The sequence below is a fragment of the Diadema setosum genome, chromosome 7 (genome assembly GCF_964275005.1).
Source record: "Diadema setosum chromosome 7, eeDiaSeto1, whole genome shotgun sequence".
In the NCBI taxonomy this organism is placed as follows: Eukaryota; Metazoa; Echinodermata; class Echinoidea; order Diadematoida; family Diadematidae; genus Diadema; species Diadema setosum.
Genome location: NC_092691.1, coordinates 11,597,486 through 11,617,357, shown reverse-complemented (window position 1 = coordinate 11,617,357; position 19,872 = coordinate 11,597,486). Strand labels below are relative to the sequence as shown.

Genomic DNA, 19,872 nt, shown 5'->3' with positions numbered 1-19,872 from the left:
GATATGAATCATCTCATAGAAGAATTCAAGCTTACTTCATCCATTGTGAGATGAATAAATGTAGAAGTACTACACAGCATTACATGGAAGGTGTTCTCTTGATAATTTTAGCCAAATTCTACACAAGTTGTTTGTGTATATGTGTGTGTGAGGGTGTGTGTGTGTGTTGTGTGTATGTGTGTGTGTGTTCTGAATTAGCAAGAAAATCGCTATTTGGGTATTTTCATAATTATGGGGTCTAATTTATAAAATTGGAGTCCGTTACATCTGACAACCGCATGTTTTTGTTGCTTAGAGTACAGATACAGAGAGCTGAGAAAGATTGTAAAAGGATTCTGTAAATGATATTACACCTCATGTTTAGAATCACTTTGAAATCTCTCCGTACTATTTGCATCTGTACTCGGCACCACAGAAACATGTGGGTGTCAAATGAATCAGGGCAAGAAACATTTCAAGGGAAGGAGATGGGTTGCTATGTAAAACCAAAAAAAAAAAAAAAGATTTGTCACTCAAGAATACTTGTCACTGCATTGCATCACTTACATTTATTGTTTGATCATATCTAAATGTGTAACATGTGAGAAAGCCATTACATAACTATAAATAATGCTCCACAAATCTACATTTTCATGGTCAGCAACTTTCACCTCATTTTGAAAGAGCAGGGAACATACCGACACGGGGGAAAAAAGTACAATGTACTAGCATTTCATGAGAACACAAAACTTGTCATTTCCCCACTTCAAAATGTCATAGGAAAATAGGAAATGGATATGAATAGAAACAAGCTACATTAGTGGCAAAAATATGATTTACAGCTTCATGACCTATCACTCTCATTAGGCATTTCCCTTCTCTATTTACAATTTATGCACGTTCAGTCTACCGGTATATGCTCTGCTTGAGTAGCATAAACATACTAGTATTGAATTATGATTACAACAGATTAGGACAAGATAAATACTATGTACAATAACCACATGCAGGAGATGTAAATCAAAGCTACAAGAAAAGAAACAAATGTGGCACTATATTTGAACACATTAAAATTTGTATCACTGCAATACTCTCAAACTCAATAGTTTGTTCTAAAGATAGATAGTAAGATACTAAGTAAAACAGAATACATGACAAGCATCCAGAGTCTTGTAGAAATGGTTTCTGAACTTGACTTCTGGATTCTACTCAGAGGTGTAGCCATGGGTAATACAGTGCAACATACAAGAAAAATAATCCCAATTCCAGTCCCTCAAATGTCACACTTGAAGATCCAAGAAACAAATTTTATATGTCCTCGAATCCCCTGTACACCTCGGATGGATAAGAGTAGGGGATGGTTGTGACGGCACATGAAGGAAGGCGAACACGAACCCTCCTGCCCAGAAAACCCCAACACCACTGAGCCAGCTGGCTGTATGCAATGTGCCTTGATCGCCTGCAAAAAAAAAAAGAGGAAATACAAGAAAGACAAGGGGGTTAGCAAGCATGTTAATACACTTGCATATTATGTCAATACTTGAATGCATAGGCATAAAATTGTTTTTCCCCCCTTTTGATTTGTTCATGAATACATTATTCTCTTTAAACATCACAGGATTTGATGTCATAGCATTGTACATGTAATTACCGAAAAGGCCTGAGGCTATAACATAGCTAGACAGAGAAGATCCCCCCCCCAAAAAAAAAACAAGAAAAAAAAACAATAATAATAATAATAAAAATGAACAGGTCCTAAGGAGGACCATGGAACCATGAAAATTACTTTGTTATACTATGGTACAAAAACACAAATTTTCATATAAAGAGCTGGGACCTGCAAAATGTTTAGATACAAAACATGTAACACATTGTATTAGCACTTTGTTATTTTTTTTCCAACTAAATGAAGTTCCACTGTACAACCTTATAACATGGTTTATGAATTATACTCTTACTTATCTGCAGTTATTTGCTATGAAAAATGTAACTAAAAGTGTTCATTGTTGTTTCGAACTACTTCCAATTTGGGGACATGTCAATAACATTTTTTATTTTACTGATGATACATAACTTTGTTATAGTGTAAACCATTCTCACAAATTTGATAAACTTCTAAAGTTCAATGGCGTGCATGTAGTAGCACATTTGCACTAGTATAGGTACTCACTCATTCTCAGTTACATCCTTCCGGTGGTGACCCTCATACTGCTGTACATACTGAAAATACGCTGTCTCCAGTACCCACTTGTCTAGACATACTGGCTGGTATCCTGGGTGCTCCGTGATGCAATTCAGGTCCTCCTCACCGTCAGTGTAGTCATTCATCTTCCTCACCAGTACAGGAATTCTTTGCAGCATATGGACTCCCTCACTGACTGCATTGGGATACACCCACAACTGCATGAACACCTGTATTATCAAAATAGAAAGCATGAATATAAAGTGATGCTAAAAGAGGTTGTTTATATGTAGTTACTTCTGCAACAGTGAATTGTCTGCACACATTAATACATGAAATAGCCATGCGAGCATGCAGCATACATGTACTATTCACATCCAAAATTGCTGGGCTGCCATCTAGAAGTTGAGATGACCTCCGCAAGATGTTGTGTTATACACGCAAAATATCTACAAAATGAGTCTATCACTATACATATACCAGAGACGTCTCCCATAAAAACACCCCATTGTTTGTGAACGTTGGCTTGCCACCCCATGGCAATGCTCACCTGCTATATGCACATGTACTGTACTAAGTTTGTGGTAATCATCCACTTTAGTGGAATGTATATTTTTTGGTTGCCTGGCTTATTTCAGTTGAGGGTTTATTCCCTTCAAGTTTACCCAAGAGCTAAGGCTAAATATAGCAACCAAATACAATGTATATCCCACTAAAGTGAATGATTGCCATAATCTCTATGCAGTACAGTAGCAGTTATTGGCACTATCATAAAATATAGAGCTTTGTCACTCCAATGCTGTGTATTTTCTGCTGTAGTGGCAATATTTATACATGATCTAGTGATTTGGAGACTCTACTTCATACTTTTACGAGAAGATAATCATAAAAGTTACTTAGGAAGAAATTACAGCTATGGCTATAGCGTAGCCGTAGGTCTATCACAAGTAAATGTACCTGGTAGACCTCTACTATGTAGTAATAGGCCTAGGCAACTGTTCTTCTTTGTGTCACCAGCAGCCCACTTCCGAAGCTTCTTTCACTTTTGTTCTGAATAATATCTCACTTTATACTATAAAGTATAATGTACAAAATAAGACTTCGGTAACTGATGTTAGGCCCTATGTTGTCCTTTTTCAAAACATAATTTCAAACTTTCAAAGTATATGTAACAAACGTTAGACTATGGATCAACAAATGAGCATAATACATTTGAAACTATGACTGGTAATGAGAAGTACAAGTTAACTTTAATTTACCAGTTTATTTCCCAGTCTCACTGTACTGCTCCTGCAGCAGCAGGCGCAGGTGCGTCGCCGTCAAGATCAGCGGCACGAGCTTCAGCATCTTCCCCGAGCCCGCCCGGAGGAGCGTCCACCGACTCGGCCTCAGCCTGACATGGGCCTCCACCTCTGCAAGCGGCTCAAACAAATAGATCTAGGGCCGCTGGCTCGTCTCCACTGTCGTCATCTGATTCCTCCATCTCAGATTCGGGTTCAGACCACCAAATCCGACTCAAGCCCCAGATCCATTGTCAAGAAGCAGCGTTTTCTCAAATTTTCAGAGCTACAAATTCAGTCCGAACGCAGACGCTAACACTTCACTGTAACACGTTAGCGAATCCAACAACGCCAGTCGCGCTAGTCAGTCGTATATTGATCAAACTATTGTGTACGCAAGACAATGCTCGTGTTAGCAAGTGCCCGAGTATTAGAGCGGAGAAATAAAACGCCTGTATTGACGTCTACGTATGCAACACATTTTCGCACTAACAGGTTCGGGAAGAATAAAATAACGTTGACTATAAATAAGATAAACTGGGTAAAATATGGGCCCAAATCAAATTACACCGTATGTGTATGTAGAGTAATGTTCAAATTCCTTAAACATGGGCTTTTCCCCTCAGTTTACAATTTCAATACTTCATAATCGTGCTTTCAAAAGAGGGCAAAATCATCGCTCACACGTATTTTTTTAACACGCAGTGCAAGGCAGATATGCGAGCTCCTTCGAAGGCAAGCTGGCTCGTATATTCTGGTTGTGACGTATACACACATCTGTCAATCACCCGCCGCTGAGCCGGATTTTTTTAGGGGCGTTCCCGATAGACTTGGGTTTTGGCATTTTTTCGTGAAAATGAATCATATTTTTGAAAATCCAATGACGGATTCGAACTCAGACGTACACAATACGTGTAATTAGCCTTTGTTTACATTTTAAAATAGTATACCTTTAAGTGTTTATAACCATTCTGGCTTTAACAGTGGCCTTTTAAAACATGACCTTTGACCATTATTTACATTACCAATATGACTCCCTCTAATCTTGCTATCATAATGATCAGTTCAGAGAGCTCTTACAGCTATATACAAGCCTGTGAGATTTACCAGCAGTAAAACCAATGAAGCCTCCGATACAAAACAAGGGATATAGAGCAAGTGAGTCTGTTAACATGAGAATGTGATTTATCCTGGACGAAAGTGATACCTCAATTAAAGAGAAAAGGGCAAAAGAAAATGACAATAATGATAATTTATGACGATCTCAGTGGTGATCGACACACATTCAAATGGGACAGTTAGAAGTGGAAGGAGTGCTTAATCGTGTCATTAATTCCTAATCAATGGCACCCCTACTATAGGCATATCATAATTTCTCATCTAAAATCAATGGCATATAGGACTCATGCACCATTACTTGTATCGTGCATAAACTTTGTTTTTTAAGCTTTGAGTGAAACGTGTCATAACATAATTCTGTAATACCATCAGCAGCGATTGACATAATAAAGAAGAGAGATATATCACCGTATTGAACGCTTAGAACCTAACGGGGGGGGGGGGGTATTATAGCATGATACTCGGTTCTTTACTGCCCAGATGCCAACAACACCCATCACCCACGGCGACGCATAGAGAAACAGTCATGGCGAAAATAAAACTTTGCTTTCTCATAGGCAGAATGACACAGAACTCCGTCAAACACACTTTTATTGGCAGGGATGGACATGAAAAAGTTCATTACTGATACTAAACAGCGTATGCATTCCATTCATGTGGAGCTAGATACCTCTATAGCAACATAAAGCCTGTCTTCAACTCCGTTGATCGAACAATGACAACCTGAAATTTCAAAGAGATGAGCGAGACGCTATATACACCTGGCCTAGAGTTAATTTATTCAGTTCTCATTCCTACTTCAAGTTGGGTTATGTCATTGTAATCATTCCCATCTGCAGTATAACAAAACCAAAGTGAGGGAAAAGGGGAGAGAAAAACGAGAGGTGGCAAAAGGAAAATTGCATGCACAACTGCAATCCATATCATTGCGTGTGACAAGTGAAGCAAATGTATAAAGCCCGCCGCACACTACACGATTTTGCCCCGATTCACCGGTCTTAAAGGGGACCTCCGGATGATTTTCAGATTTTTACACTTGAACAACTATAAAATAGTTATACTGAGTACAGAGTTTCAGAATTTATAGTGATTGGGATGAGGAATGGGAATGTTTTCAAAATCTATAACGAATTGCAATGAACAAGGATGATGACATCGCAGCCTCACCATAAAAATGTGTGAGTTGGGGCTCAAGGAAGCAGAACAAAAGAAGAAGGCATGCATAGATTTTTCACAGGTGAACTTGTTGAGCAAGCGGTATTGTAATGGAATTACACTGCTACATTTCTGAAATATATGAGGCTCTGATGTCATCAACACTGTTCAGTGTAATTTGTTTCAGATTTTCAATTTATGGGTTTCTCTGCTCAAGGACCACAATAAATTCCACGAATCTATACATGGAGCTGTCGATTTATGTACTACATGATGTGAAATTATGAAAATCGTCCGGAATGCCCCTTTAAGACCTTAAGACTAGAAGTGTGACGTCACAGTCTTGCCAGTTTCTGGTCGTACGACTGGGTCTTAGCGCCAGTCGTAGAGATTTGACATGTTGAATCTCTACGACCAGTCGTGAGCTTTCAGCCATTCACAACGCAGCAAAATGCAAACGCACGCAGTGCGCACTGCGCGCGCTTTACAGTCGGGTCGTGTAGTGTGCGGTGTCCGGTCGTACGACTGGTCTTAAGACCCAGCTTGGCTTACGACTTAATTAAGACCAGTCGGATCGTGTAGTGTGCGGTGGCCTTTAGTTGTTATAGCAGTGTTTTATGAGCATAAACAGGCAAATAGACAGACAATGTCAAATATCAAAACCATCAATTTAATGTCAGAGAAGATGGTAAACAAGATGCATTGAAACTGTAACTAAATCGCTGCTCTTCTACTCGGTCATGGAACGTCCAACTTTATATCCAACAAAAAAGATGTTAGGGGAAAGAAACAAAATAATTTAGATATAACATTCTTGAATTAAAAACAAGAAAAAGAAAATGTCCACGTCAGGATTTAAAAAAAAAACGCCGCACGAACATGCATTATATTCTAGATGGGAATACGGTCTTGATGCAAAGGTCCAATGATTGTCTCATTACTTTAAAAGCAATCTATGGTTCCCTTACCATCACCAGTACCACACCACAACCACGTCTCTAAAATCAATTGTAGCACATTTATCATTACATCGTGCATTAACTCCCTTTTCCTAAACTACCAGTAGAACGTGTCATATTATATTGTGTATTTCGATCAGTAGTGACTGACTTTAAAGAAGAAAGATAATGCAAAAAATTGAACGCTTACCACATTGCTTATACGGCTATTCCAGTTTGGTACAGATCTGTTCTATTCTCCCAGATGCCAACAACATATGTCACCTATGGCTGAACTAGTGAAACAGCCATGACGAAAATAAACGACAGAGAACCCCGTCATAATCACTGCGCTTGGAAAGGTGTTGCCCGAAATTCCTCATTATGAAGCAATATCAAGTCACTTCCTTCCCTGCCTGTCTTTAACTCCGTTATTTGGTCAAACAATAACAACCTGGAATTCCAAAGAGATAAGCGAGACGCCATACACCTGGACTAGAGTTAATTAATTCAGTTCCCATTCCTGTTAGTTATGTAAACGTACACGTTCCTAAATATCCTGCTACAATATAACAAGAACAAATGAAGAGAAAAGGAAAGAGAAAACGAATGGTGGCAAGCGGGGCACTGTTTCAAGGGGCAATTTACAACATTACGTGTGACAAAATTAATGAAGCAAACCCAACCTCCAAACTCCAATACAAAACAAGGGAAATAGAGTAGCTGTGTTCATGACATCAGAGTGAAGCTGAACTGCTGAAAAAAAAAAGAAAAAAGAAATAAAAGGAAAAAGTCCTGCGGGACTCGATTAACTTCTCTCCTTCCGGTCGGGCATTATAAACACGCAGCGTGCTAAGCGATTCTGCCACACGGAAGATCCGAAGATCCTGTGCGAAACTTAAATCTATCTATGTATGCTATACACAACACAAATTTACATTGATATTCAGTTTTTTGGCGATATACGTCAAGTGACTGATAGCGCTATTCAACTTCCCACGAGTGGCCGCGTGGATTCGATCAATATACAGTTGCAAAGATAAATCGGGAATCGTTTCGACCAGATTCCATTCTCATTTTCAGTGATCGACAACGAAAATAATGTTAAGTAGCGACTTGAAGTAATATTGAGAAATATTCGTGAAGTCCAATTCTTTATACAGTCCTACATAATTCAGATGAAATTGTTTCTGTCATGCAACCAATTGAAAATTTCGTGTGGTGTCGGCGTGTCCAAGTAAGTTGATTGGAAAGGATATGTGAATGAATATTTACCAATAGGTCTTTATATTGAAAAAAAAAATCAAACATGGTCATGCGGTCTTTTAAGAGTCATCTTCACTTTAACATTTGTAATTTCAAGTCCAAGTTGCCAGTCAAAGCAATGTGGTCTCCAACACAAAACAAAGGGATATTGTGTGTGTGTGTGTGTGTGTGTGTGTGTGTGTGTACGTTTACATGAAAACGTGATTTCTACATGGACGAAGGTGAATACTCCATAAAAGAAAAAAAGCAAAAGATGTAAGTATTTTGTTTCGTGCTCTTATGGGGTTCGAACCCGTTCGTGTGCAACCTCACGTCTCTTGTGACGTCGCCTTTATCCTCTCGGCCATGTACGTCTTGACGAGAAAATATGAGGAACGTAAGCTTATATGTGAAAGATGATTCACGAATCGTTTGGTCCACATTCCATTCTCATTTTCAGTTTTTAGCTGCAAAATCAACCTGATGAGATTTGAAAAAATAAAATGCATGATTACTGCAGCTTATTGTCTGAGCTACCACATACTTAAGTTTCAGAGGAAATGGAGCAAAATCAGCTGAAATAAAGGTGCTTAAACGTTGTCAAGTCAATGCATGGTTAAAAAAAAAAAAATCACCTCCCATAGACATAACACGTCAGCTTGTCTGATTTTGAGTCTTTACCTTTAATCACAATTTGAAGTATGATGGTAAGTCTTCTCGAACTAAGAGTGTGGAACGGAAGCTTCTACGTGAAAGATGAATCATGACGATCACCCGTGACCGACACATCTTCAAAGGGATCAGTTATTAGAGGTGGAAGACCTCGTGCCAAGATATTGTCTCAGCAATTCCAAAGCAATGATACCCTTACATTTAGGTATACCATAATTTCCCTCTGAAATCATTGGTATTATTCATGTACAATTGCTTGCCTTGACCATAAACTTTTCTTTATAAACTTTCAGTGAAAGGTGTTATAACATAATTCTGTAACTCCATTAGCAGTGATTGACTACATTAATAAAGATATATCAAATTGAACGCTTAGCGCGTATTACCAAGGGGGATTTTAGCCTGATGCTCTGTTCTTCACTGCTCAGATGCCAACAACACTCATTATACGGCTACGCATAGAGAAACAGCCATGACGAAAATAAGTTTTTTCCTTTTCTTTGGCAGATCGGCAAAAAACCTCTTCCAACTAAGGGGGATTTTAGCCTGATGCTGTGTTATTCACTGCTCAGATACCAACAACACTCATCACCTACGGTTACGTATAGAGAATTAGCCATGGCGAAAATAAGGTTTTCCTTTTCTTTGGCAGATAGACACACAACCCCTTTGAACACACTATAATTGACATGGAGGGACATGAAAAAGTTCATTACTACTACTAAACAGTGATGCCTTCTACTCATGTGGCACAAGATACCTCTATAGCAACATAAAACCTGTCTACAATTCCGTTATTGGGTCAAACAATAGCAACCTGGAATTTCAAAGAGACGAGCGAGACGCCATACACCTGGCCTAGAGTTAATTAATTCAGTTGCCATTCCTGCTCCAGTTGAGTTATGTAAATTATTTTCCGACCTGTCTTGTGCAGTGTAACAGAAACAAACGTAGAGAAAAGGAAAGAGAAAACGAAAGGTGGCAAGCGGGGCACTGTATACCAAGGGCAATTTACAACATTACGTATGATAAATGAAGCAAATCCAACCTCCAGCCTCCGACAAAAAAAAAGGGAACTTGAGTGACTGTATGTCGTGGGGTAATGACATCGGAATGAGCCTGAACTGCCAAAAGAAAAACAAAGAAAGAGAGAGAAAAAAAAAATAATAGCGTCCTGCGGGTCCCGAACATCTCGTCCTAAGGTAGTGCATAATGACCATGCAGCGCGCTAAGCGACTATAAAGCCACACGGCTGTCCCGAAGATTGGATGTGAAATTCATATCTTTATATCATTTACAACATGAAAAAGTTCATTACTACTACTAAACAGTGATGCCTTCCATTCATGTGGCACAAGATACCTCTATAGCAACATAAAACCTGTCTACAACTCTGTTATTGGGTCAAACAATAACAACCTGGAATTTCAAAGAGATGAGCGAGACGCCATACACCTGGACTAGAGTTAATCAATTCAGCTCCCATTCCTGCCAGTTATCTAAACGTACATGTTCCTACCTATCCTGTTACAATATAACAAGAACCAATGAAGAGAAAAGGAAAGAGCAAACGAAAGGTGGCAAGCGGACACTGTAACAAGGGGCAATTTACAACATTAAGTGTGACAAAATTAATGAAGCAAACCCAATCTCCAAACTCCAATACAAAACAAGGGAAATAGAGCAGCCGTGTTCACGGGTTACGTATACTTTATAAAATAATACGATAAATGACATCGGAGTAAAGCTGAACTGCCGAAAAAAAAAAAAAGAAAAAGAAAGAACGAGAAAACTTCTGCGGGAGTCGAACTTCTCGCCTTACGGTATGGCGTTATGAACACCCAGCGCGCTAAGCGATTACGCCACATGGCTGTCCTGAGGATCCTATGCGAAACTTAGATATATGATAATACTATCGTGACAGTGCTGACTGAGATGGCGCTATTCAACTTCTCACACACGTGGCAGCGTGGATTCGATCAATATACAGTTGCAAAGAAAAATTGGGAATCGTTCTGTACAGATTGCATTCTCATTTTCAGTTTTAAACTACAAAATTATCAACCTGATGAGGAGATTTGAAAACATAAAATGCATGATTACTAAAGCTTATTGTCTCAGCTACAACATACGTATGTTTCAGAGGAAATGGAGCAATATCAGATGAGGTAAAGGTGCTTAAACGTTGTCAAGTCAATGCATGGTTTAAAAAAAAATCACCTCCCATAGACATAACACGTAAACTTGTCTGATTTTGAGTCTTTACCTTTAATCACAATTTCTAGTTTGATGACGTCATCATATTTCAAAACCATTACATGGACTTGAGAGGCAAATGTTCAAAGTACAACATATCTGAATTTGGGATAATATTGAGCTTAAACAACAGAGATACGAGCAAATGAATGTCAGAAACAGTACCTCAACAAAATCAATTCCACTTTTTTTATTTAAAATGACGATATGATAACGTCATCGCGTTTTCCTGGCAATATTGATACTTGGAATGTTATTTACAATTCATATACTTTTGTAATATGCAATAGAAATATAGGGTCAACGGACGATTTAAAGAGCTATGGCGAAATAAACAAAGACATGTTTTTTCACTATATTTGCAGAAAGACGCGCACGCGGAATTTCAACTTTGACGCCAGTGTATTCCTTTGTTATAGGTCGAAATCGATCGGAAATCAATGGATATTGTTACTCAAAGTATCAGGAATCCAAATCAGTTAAAAAAATTGCATTTTCATGTTGCTTACGGGCTCTGCGCGCGAAATTGCGCGGACGGACGCGCACGCGCGAAAATGTTTGAAACGCTTAAAATTGTCTGAAACTTCGAGATTTCCCATTGGGAAGTCGTTTTGAGCCTTTTAAAATTTTGACGCGCGCTTACGCGCGCGTAATGATGACCTGTGTAACTAGCGTTAAGAAGTAAGATAGAGCGTGACCTGAACTTCATGTCCACCGAAAATGATACAGAAATGACATCTAGTTATGAAGTTATGATCGATCATGTGACAAGGTCCGAAAATCACAAAATGGCGCCTAGATGACGTCATAGATATGTTACTGTCATGAAAACCTTATTGTGGCTAGATTTTGTCATGAGACATGTTGACTGAAAATGTCATGTTATTTCGTAATGTCATTCTTGAGATATTGACGACACAAAATTGTCCAGAAAGAAAGAAGAATAAAAAACGAGATATGAAACTCGTCACACTAAGGACGAGTTAGGTGATACGCTTGGGGTCATCAGATGTCGGTCATCCGTGATCGACAAAGAAAAGAATGTGATATAGGCACCTTGAAATTATTCAGCGTGCATGCAAATCCGTTTCTCTAACCACTCGGCCACGGGACATCCACGGAAATGGTTAGGCAAAAAAAAAAATGTATAGATATTACAGGGGGAAAAAGTCAATGCCCACTCAACAAACGGGGCCGCGTGAACATGTATTGCATTGCTAGACGGAAATGCGGCCTTGTAACGACTGATGTCGCTATGCCATTTCTGGCGACTTGGGAAAAATACGTGCCGTAGACATAAAACCTATAATCGGCTGGTTTTGATACCTTGCCTTTAATCACAATTTTCAGTGTGATGACGTCATCAAAGTACGAAACAATAAGCCAGTTCGGGGTTCCACTTTGAGCATGAGCAGAAAAAGGTCATCTGTACCAGCAGAGCATGGTGGTTTTTAAATTCACTGAGATAAGCATCTGTAATGTAATGATTATTCAACTGATCCCTATAAGTGGTGCTTGCAAGCACATCCACATGACAGCAAAAGCGGTGTCTGACAATATCAATAGAAAGAGATTGTTAATACATTCAATGCAAAATAATGAAATGGATGCTTTCCAAAATGTCAATGGAAGGATCATTCTGGTCACCTGGTCTATGCAAGTTCATCCTTTGTTTGAACATGACTGATGAATTCCATAAATTGTTACGTTGGGCAAGCTCATGCCTTCTGTCGCTTGAAACTAGTGGAGTGCCTAATCAACTGAGAAAGAAGAAAGGTCATTTGTACCCATGTGCCCATGAGCTAACCCCGAACTGGCTTATTGACATGGTCTTGAAAGACAATTTTTCAAAGTACAACACCTCCGTCGTCGTCATTACATACTATGATCGGTTTGACAATGTCAGCCTGCAAAAGTTTGCAGCAGTCGAAGCAATGTGGTCTCCAACACAAAAAAGAGGGATATTGTGTGTGTGTGTGTGTGTGTGTGTGTGTGTGTGTATAGGTGCGTTTATATACGAACTTGACTTCTACATGGACGAATATGTAATACACCATTGAAGAAAAAAAAGTAAAATAGCAAAGTATTTTGTTTCGTGATCTTGTGGGGTTCGAACCCGCACGTATGCAACCTCACTTCTCTGAGACGTCGCCTTTAATCACTCGGCCATACGTCTCGACGAGAAAATATGACGAACGTAAACTTATGTGTGTGAAAGATGAATCAGGAATCGTTTCGTCCACATTCCATTCTCATTTTCAGTTTTAAACTGCAAAATTGTCAACCTGATGAGGAGATTTCAAAGAATAAAATGCATGATTACTGCAGCTTATTGTCTCAGCTACAACATACTTTAGTTTCAGAGGAAACGAAGCAAAATCAGCTGAGATAAAGGTGCTTAAACGTTGTCAAGTCAATGCATGGTTTAAAAGAAAAATCACCTCCCATAGACATAACACGTAAACTTGTCCGATTTTGCGTCTTTACCTCTAATCACAATTTTCAGTGTGATGACGTCATCAAAGTACAAAACAATGACATGGTCTTGAAAGACAATTGTTCAAAGTACAACACCTCCGTAGTCGTCATTACTTATACTATAATCGGTTTGATAAAGTCAGCCTGCAAAATTTTGCAGCAATCGAAGCAATGTGGTCTCCAACACAAGAAAGAGGGATATTGTGTGTGTGTGTGTGTATAGGTGCGTTTCTATACGAACGTGATTTCTACATGGACGAATATGTAATACACCACTGAAGAAAAAAAAAAGTAAAATGGCTAAGTATTTTGTTTCGTGATCTTGTGGGGTTCGAACCCGCATGTGTCATGGTATACCCTACTGTAAAGTCATGTAATGTCGTTGTGTTTCTACTGTCTTGTTCTCTCCTGTCTTTGTAAAAAAAAAAAAAAAAAAAAAAAAAAAAAAAAAGTTTAATGTATTCACAAGAATCCTTTTGAGTGGTTCACAATTTACAAGCATGCTTTTCAGTGAACCTCTCAGTTCTTTCTTTTTTTTTTATCCTCCAAACATAACTTTGTATTTTGCCGGTATGCATGTATAATTTCGTATTTGTTAACCATTATCTACCATGTAAAGTCGAATACATGCCTATGTTATATCTTCTGATACATTTCGTGTTATGTTTGACGAAAAAGAAAGAAGGAATGAAATAAATGAAATGAAAATGAAAATGAATGAATGAATGAATGTGTGCAACCTCACGTCTCTGAGACGTCGCCTTTAACCACTCGGCCATACGTCTCGACGAGAAAATATGAGGAACGTAAACTTATGTATGTGAAAGATGAATCAGGAATCGTTTCGTCCACCTTCCATTCTCATTTTCAGTTTTAAGCTGCAAAATTGTCAACCTGATGAGAAGATTTGAAAAAAAATAAAATGTATGATTACTGCAGCTTATTGTCTCAGCTACAACATACTTAAGTTTCAGAGGAAATGAAGCAAAATCAAGTGAGGTAAAAGTGCTTGAGCGTTATCGTCTATGCATGGTTAAAAAAAAAAATCCCCCCATAGACATAACACATAATCTTCGCTGATTTTGATATCTTGCCTTTAATCACAACTTCTAGTATGATGACGTCATCAAATTAGAAAACATCGACATGGACTTGATAGACAATTGTTCAAAGTATAACATATTCAACGTATGTCGTCAGTTTGGTATTGACTGGACGATCAAACACAGGAACATGAGGCAGCGATTAGTAATCTTCGCTGATTTTGATATCTTGCCTTTAATCACAACTTCTAGTATGATGACGTCATCAAATTAGAAAACATCGACATGAACTTGATAGACAATTGAAGGGGTCGATGCAATATAGTGCTAACCCACACAATGTTCATTTTGAGATAATCGCTGTTGAATGTTTGGAAAGTCCATACATTGTATATTGATAAAACATGAATGCATGCATTTTTTACCATCTTATTGGTTGAATTCAAATATGATATTTTCACGGAGGTTAGAGTGAAGGATAAGGATTATGAAAATGCTTAATCGTGTCATTAATTCCCAATCAATGACATCCCTACTATAGGCATATCATAATTTCTCATCTAAAATCAATGGTCTATAGGATTCATGCACCATTACTTGTATAGTGCATAAACTTTGCTTTTTAAGCTTTGAGTGAAACGTGTCATAGCATAATTCTGTAATTCCATCAGCAGTGATTGACATAATGAAGAAGAAATATATATCACATTGAACGCTTAGAACCTAACGGGGGGGGGGGGGGGTATTATAGCATGATACTCGGTTTTTTACTGCCCAGCTAGATGCCAACAACATCCATCACTCACGGCTACGCATAGAGAAACAGCCATGGCGAAAATAAAACTTTGCTTTCTCATAGGCACAATGACACAGAACCCCGTCAAACACACTTTTCTTGGCAGGGATGGACATGAAAAAGTTCATTACTAACACTAAACAGCGTATGCATTCCATTCATGTGGAGCTAGATACCTCTATAGCAACATAAAGCCTGTCTTCAACTCCGTTGATAGAACAATGACAACCTGAAATTTCAAAGAGATGAGCGAGACGCTATATACACCTGGCCTAGAGTTAATTTATTCAGTTCTCATTCCTACTTCAAGTTGGGTTATGTTATTGTAATCATTCCCATCTGCAGTATAACAAAACCAAAGTGAGGGAAAAGGGGGGAGAAAAACGAGAGGTGGCAAAAGGAAAACTGCATGCACAACTGCAATCCATAGCATTGCGTGTGACAAGTGAAACAAATGTTTTAGTTGTTATAGCAGTGTTTTATGAGCATAAACAGACAAATAGACAGACAATGTCAAATTTAAAAACCATCAATTTAATGTCAGAGAAGATGGTAAACAAGATGCATTGAAACCGTAACTAAATCGAACATATTCAGATATAACATTCTTGAATTAAAAACAAGATAAAGAAAAATAATGTCCACGTCAGGATTAAAAAAAAAAAAAAAAACGCCGCACGAACATGCATTATATTCTTGATGCAAAGTTCCAAGGATTGTCTCATTAATTTAAAAGCAATGATTCCCTTACCACCACCAGCACCACACCACAATGACGTCTCTAAAATCAATGGTAGCACATATCATTGTATCTTGCATTGAATTAGCTCCCTTTTCCTAAACTACCAGTGAAACGTGCCATATTATATGGTGTAATTCGATCAGTAGTGATTGACTTTAAAGAAGAAAGATAATGCAACAAATTAAATGCTTACCACATTGCTTATAGGGCTATTCCAGTTTGGTACTGATCTGTTCTATTCTCCCAGATGCCAACAACACATATCACCTATGGCTAAACTAGTGAAACAGCCATGACGAAAATAAACGACAGAGAACCCTGTCAAAATCACTACACTAATTGGAAAGGTATTGCCCGAAATTCCTCATATAATATGAAGCAATATCAAGTCACTTCCTTCCCTGCCTGTCTTTAACTCCGTTTTTGTCAAACAATAACAACCTGGAATTCTAAACAGATAAGCGAGACGCCATACACCTGGACTAGAGTTAATTAATTCAGTTCCCATTCCTGTTAGTTATGTAAACGTACACGTTCCTAAATATCCTGCTACAGTATAACAAGAACAAAATCTAAATGAAGAGAAAAGGAAAGAGAAAAAGAATGGTAGCAAGCGTGGCACTGTTTCAAGGGGCAATTTACAACATTACGCGTGACAAAATTAATGAAGCAAACCCAACCTCCAAACTCCAATACAAAACAAGGGAAATAGAGTAGCTGTGTTCATGACATCAGAGTGAAGCTGAACTGCTGAAAAAAAGAAAAGAAAAAAGAAATAAAAGGAAAAAGTCCTGCGGGACTCGATTAACTTCTCTCCTTCCGGTCGGGCATTATAAACACGCAGCGTGCTAAGCGATTCTGCCACACGGAAGATCCGAAGATCCTGTGCGAAACTTAAATCTATCTATGTATGCTATACACAACACAAATTTACATTGATATTCAGTTTTTTGGCGATATACGTCAAGTGACTGATAGCGCTGTTCAACTTCCCACGAGTGGCCGCGTGGATTCGATCAATATACAGTTACAAAGATAAATCGGGAATCGTTTCGACCAGATTCCATTCTCATTTTCAGTGATCGACAACGAAAATAATGTTAAGTAGCGACTTGAAGTATAATATAATATTGAGAAATATTCGTGAAGTCCAATTCTTTATGCAGTCCTACATAATTCAGATGAAATTGTTTCTGTCATGCAACCAATTGAAAATTTCGTGTGGTGTCGGCGTGTCCAAGTAAGTTGATTGGAAAGGATATGTGAATGAATATTTACCAATAGGTCTTTATATTGTAAAAAAAAAAATCAAACATGGCCATGCGGTCTTTTAAGAGCCATCTTCACTTTAACATTTGTAATTTCAAGTCCAAGTTGCCAGTCAAAGCAATGTGGTCTCCAACACAAAACAAAGGGATATTGTGTGTGTGTGTGTGTGTGTGTGTGTGTGTGTGTGTGTACGTTTACATGAAAACGTGATTTCTACATGGACGAAGGTGAATACTCCATAAAAGAAAAAAAGCAAAAGATGTAAGTATTTTGTTTCGTGTTCTTATGGGGTTCGAACCCGTACGTGTGCAACCTCACGTATCTTGTGACGTCGCCTTTATCCTCTCGTCCATACGTCTCGACGAGAAAATATGAGGAATGTAAACTTATGTATGTGAAAGATGAATCAAGAATCGCTTCGTCCACATTCCATTCGCATTTTCAGTTTTTAGCTGCAAAATTATCAACCTGATGAGGAGATTTGAAAAAATAAAATGCATGATTACTGCAGCTTATTGTCTGAGCTACCACATACTTAAGTTTCAGAGGAAATGGAGCAAAATCAGCTGAAATAAAGGTGGTGAAACGTTGTCAAGTCAATGCATGGTTTAAAAAAAAAATCACCTCCCTTAGACATAACACGTCAACTTGTCTGATTTTGAGTCTTTACCTTTAATCACAATTTGAAGTATGATGGTAAGTCTTCTCGAACTAAGAGTGTGGAACGGAAGCTTCTACGTGAAAGATGAATCATGACGATCACCCGTGACCGACACATCTTTAAAGGGATCAGTTATTAGAGGTGGAAGACCTCGTGCCAAGATATTGTTTCAGCAATTCCAAAGCAATGATACCCTTACATTTAGGTATACCATAATTTCCCTCTGAAATCATTGGTATTATTCATGTACAATTGCTTGCCTTGTCCATAAACTTTGCTTTATAAACTTTCAGTGAAAGGTGTTATAACATAATTCTGTAACGCCATTAGCAGTGATTGACTACATAAATAAAGATATATCAAATTGAACGCTTAGCGCGTATAAAAGGGGGATTTTAGCCTGATGTTGTGTTATTCACTGCTCAGATACCAACAACACTCATCACCTACGGTTACGTATAGAGAAATAGCCATGGCGAAAATAAGGTTTTCCTTTTCTTTGGCAGATAGACACACAACCCCTTTGAACACACTATAATTGACATGGAGGGACATGAAAAAGTTCATTACTACTACTAAACAGTGATGCCTTCTACTCATGTGGCACAAGATACCTCTACAGCAGCATAAAACCTGTCTACAATTCCGTTATTGGGTCAAACAATAGCAACCTGGAATTTCAAAGAGACGAGCGAGATGCCATACACCTGTCCTAGAGTTAATTTATTCAGTTGCCATTCCTGCTCCAGTTGAGTTATGTAAATTATTTTCCGACCTGTCTTGTGCAGTGTAACAGGAACAAACGTAGAGAAAAGGAAAGAGAAAACGAAAGGTGGCAAGCGGGGCACTGTATATCAAAAAAGGGGCAATTTACAACATTACGTATGATAAATGAAGCAAATCCAACCTCCAGCCTCCGACAAAAAAAAAAAAAAGGGAACTTGAGTGACTGTGTGTCGTGGGGTAATGACATCGGAATGAGGCTGAACTGCCAAAAGAAAAACAAAGAAAGAGAGAGAGAGAAAAAAAAATAATAGCGTCCTGCGGGTCCCGAACATCTCGTCCTAAGGTAGTGCATAATGACCATGCAGCGCGCTAAGCGACTATAAAGCCACACGGCTGTCCCGAAGATTGGATGTGAAATTCATATCTTTATATCATTTACTACATGAAAAAGTTCATTACTACTACTAAACAGTGATGCCTTCCATTCATGTGGCACAAGATACCTCTATAGCAACATAAAACCTGTCTACAACTCCGTTATTGGGTCAAACAATAACAACCTGGAATTTCAAAGAGATGAGCGAGACGCCATACACCTGGACTAGAGTTATTCAATTCAGCTCCCATTCCTGCCAGTTATCTAAACGTACATGTTCCTACCTATCCTGTTACAATATTACAAGAACCAATGAAGAGAAAAGGAAAGAGCAAACGAAAGGTGGCAAGCGGGACACTGTAACAAGGGGCAATTTACAACATTAAGTGTGACAAAATTAATGAAGCAAACCCAATCTCCAAACTCCAATACAAAACGAGGGAAATAGAGCAGCCGTGTTCACGGGTTACGTATACTTGGTAAAATAATACGATAAATGACATCGGAGTAAAGCTGAATTGCCGGAAAAAAAAAAAAAAGAAAGAGAAAACTTCCGCGGGAGTCGAACTTCTCGCCTTCCGGTATGGCGTTATGAACACCCAGCGCGCTAAGCGATTACGCCATATGGCTGTCCTGGAGATTCTTTGCGAAACTTAAATGTATGATTATACTGTCGTGACAGTGCTGACTGAGATGGCGCTATTCAACTTCCCACAAGTGGCCGCGTGGATTCGACCAATATACAGTTGCAAAGAACAATCGGGAATCATTCCGTACAGATTGCATTCTCATTTTCAGTTTTTAACTACAAAATTGTCGACCTGATGAGGAGATTTGAAAATATAAAATGCATGATGACTGCAGCTTATTGTCTCAGCTACAACATATTTATGTTTCAGAGGAAATGGAGCAAAATCAGATGAGGTAAAGGTGCTTAAACGTTGTCAAGTCAATG

General features: G+C 38.5%; 1 protein-coding gene and 1 long non-coding RNA gene across 2 annotated transcripts in view; both read right to left on the bottom strand.

The window, feature by feature from the left end:
- The window catches only part of LOC140230365 (sodium/potassium/calcium exchanger 5-like), a 68,969-nt gene that overhangs the window by 32,509 nt on the left and 16,588 nt on the right, over positions 1 to 19,872 (bottom strand). The window lies entirely within an intron of this gene.
- Positions 536 to 3,762, bottom strand: LOC140230848 (uncharacterized). The gene is made up of 3 exons (XR_011901415.1): positions 3,421 to 3,762; positions 2,150 to 2,391; positions 536 to 1,438 (listed from the first exon to the last, which is right to left on the bottom strand). It is a non-coding gene; the product is annotated as an uncharacterized lncRNA (long non-coding RNA).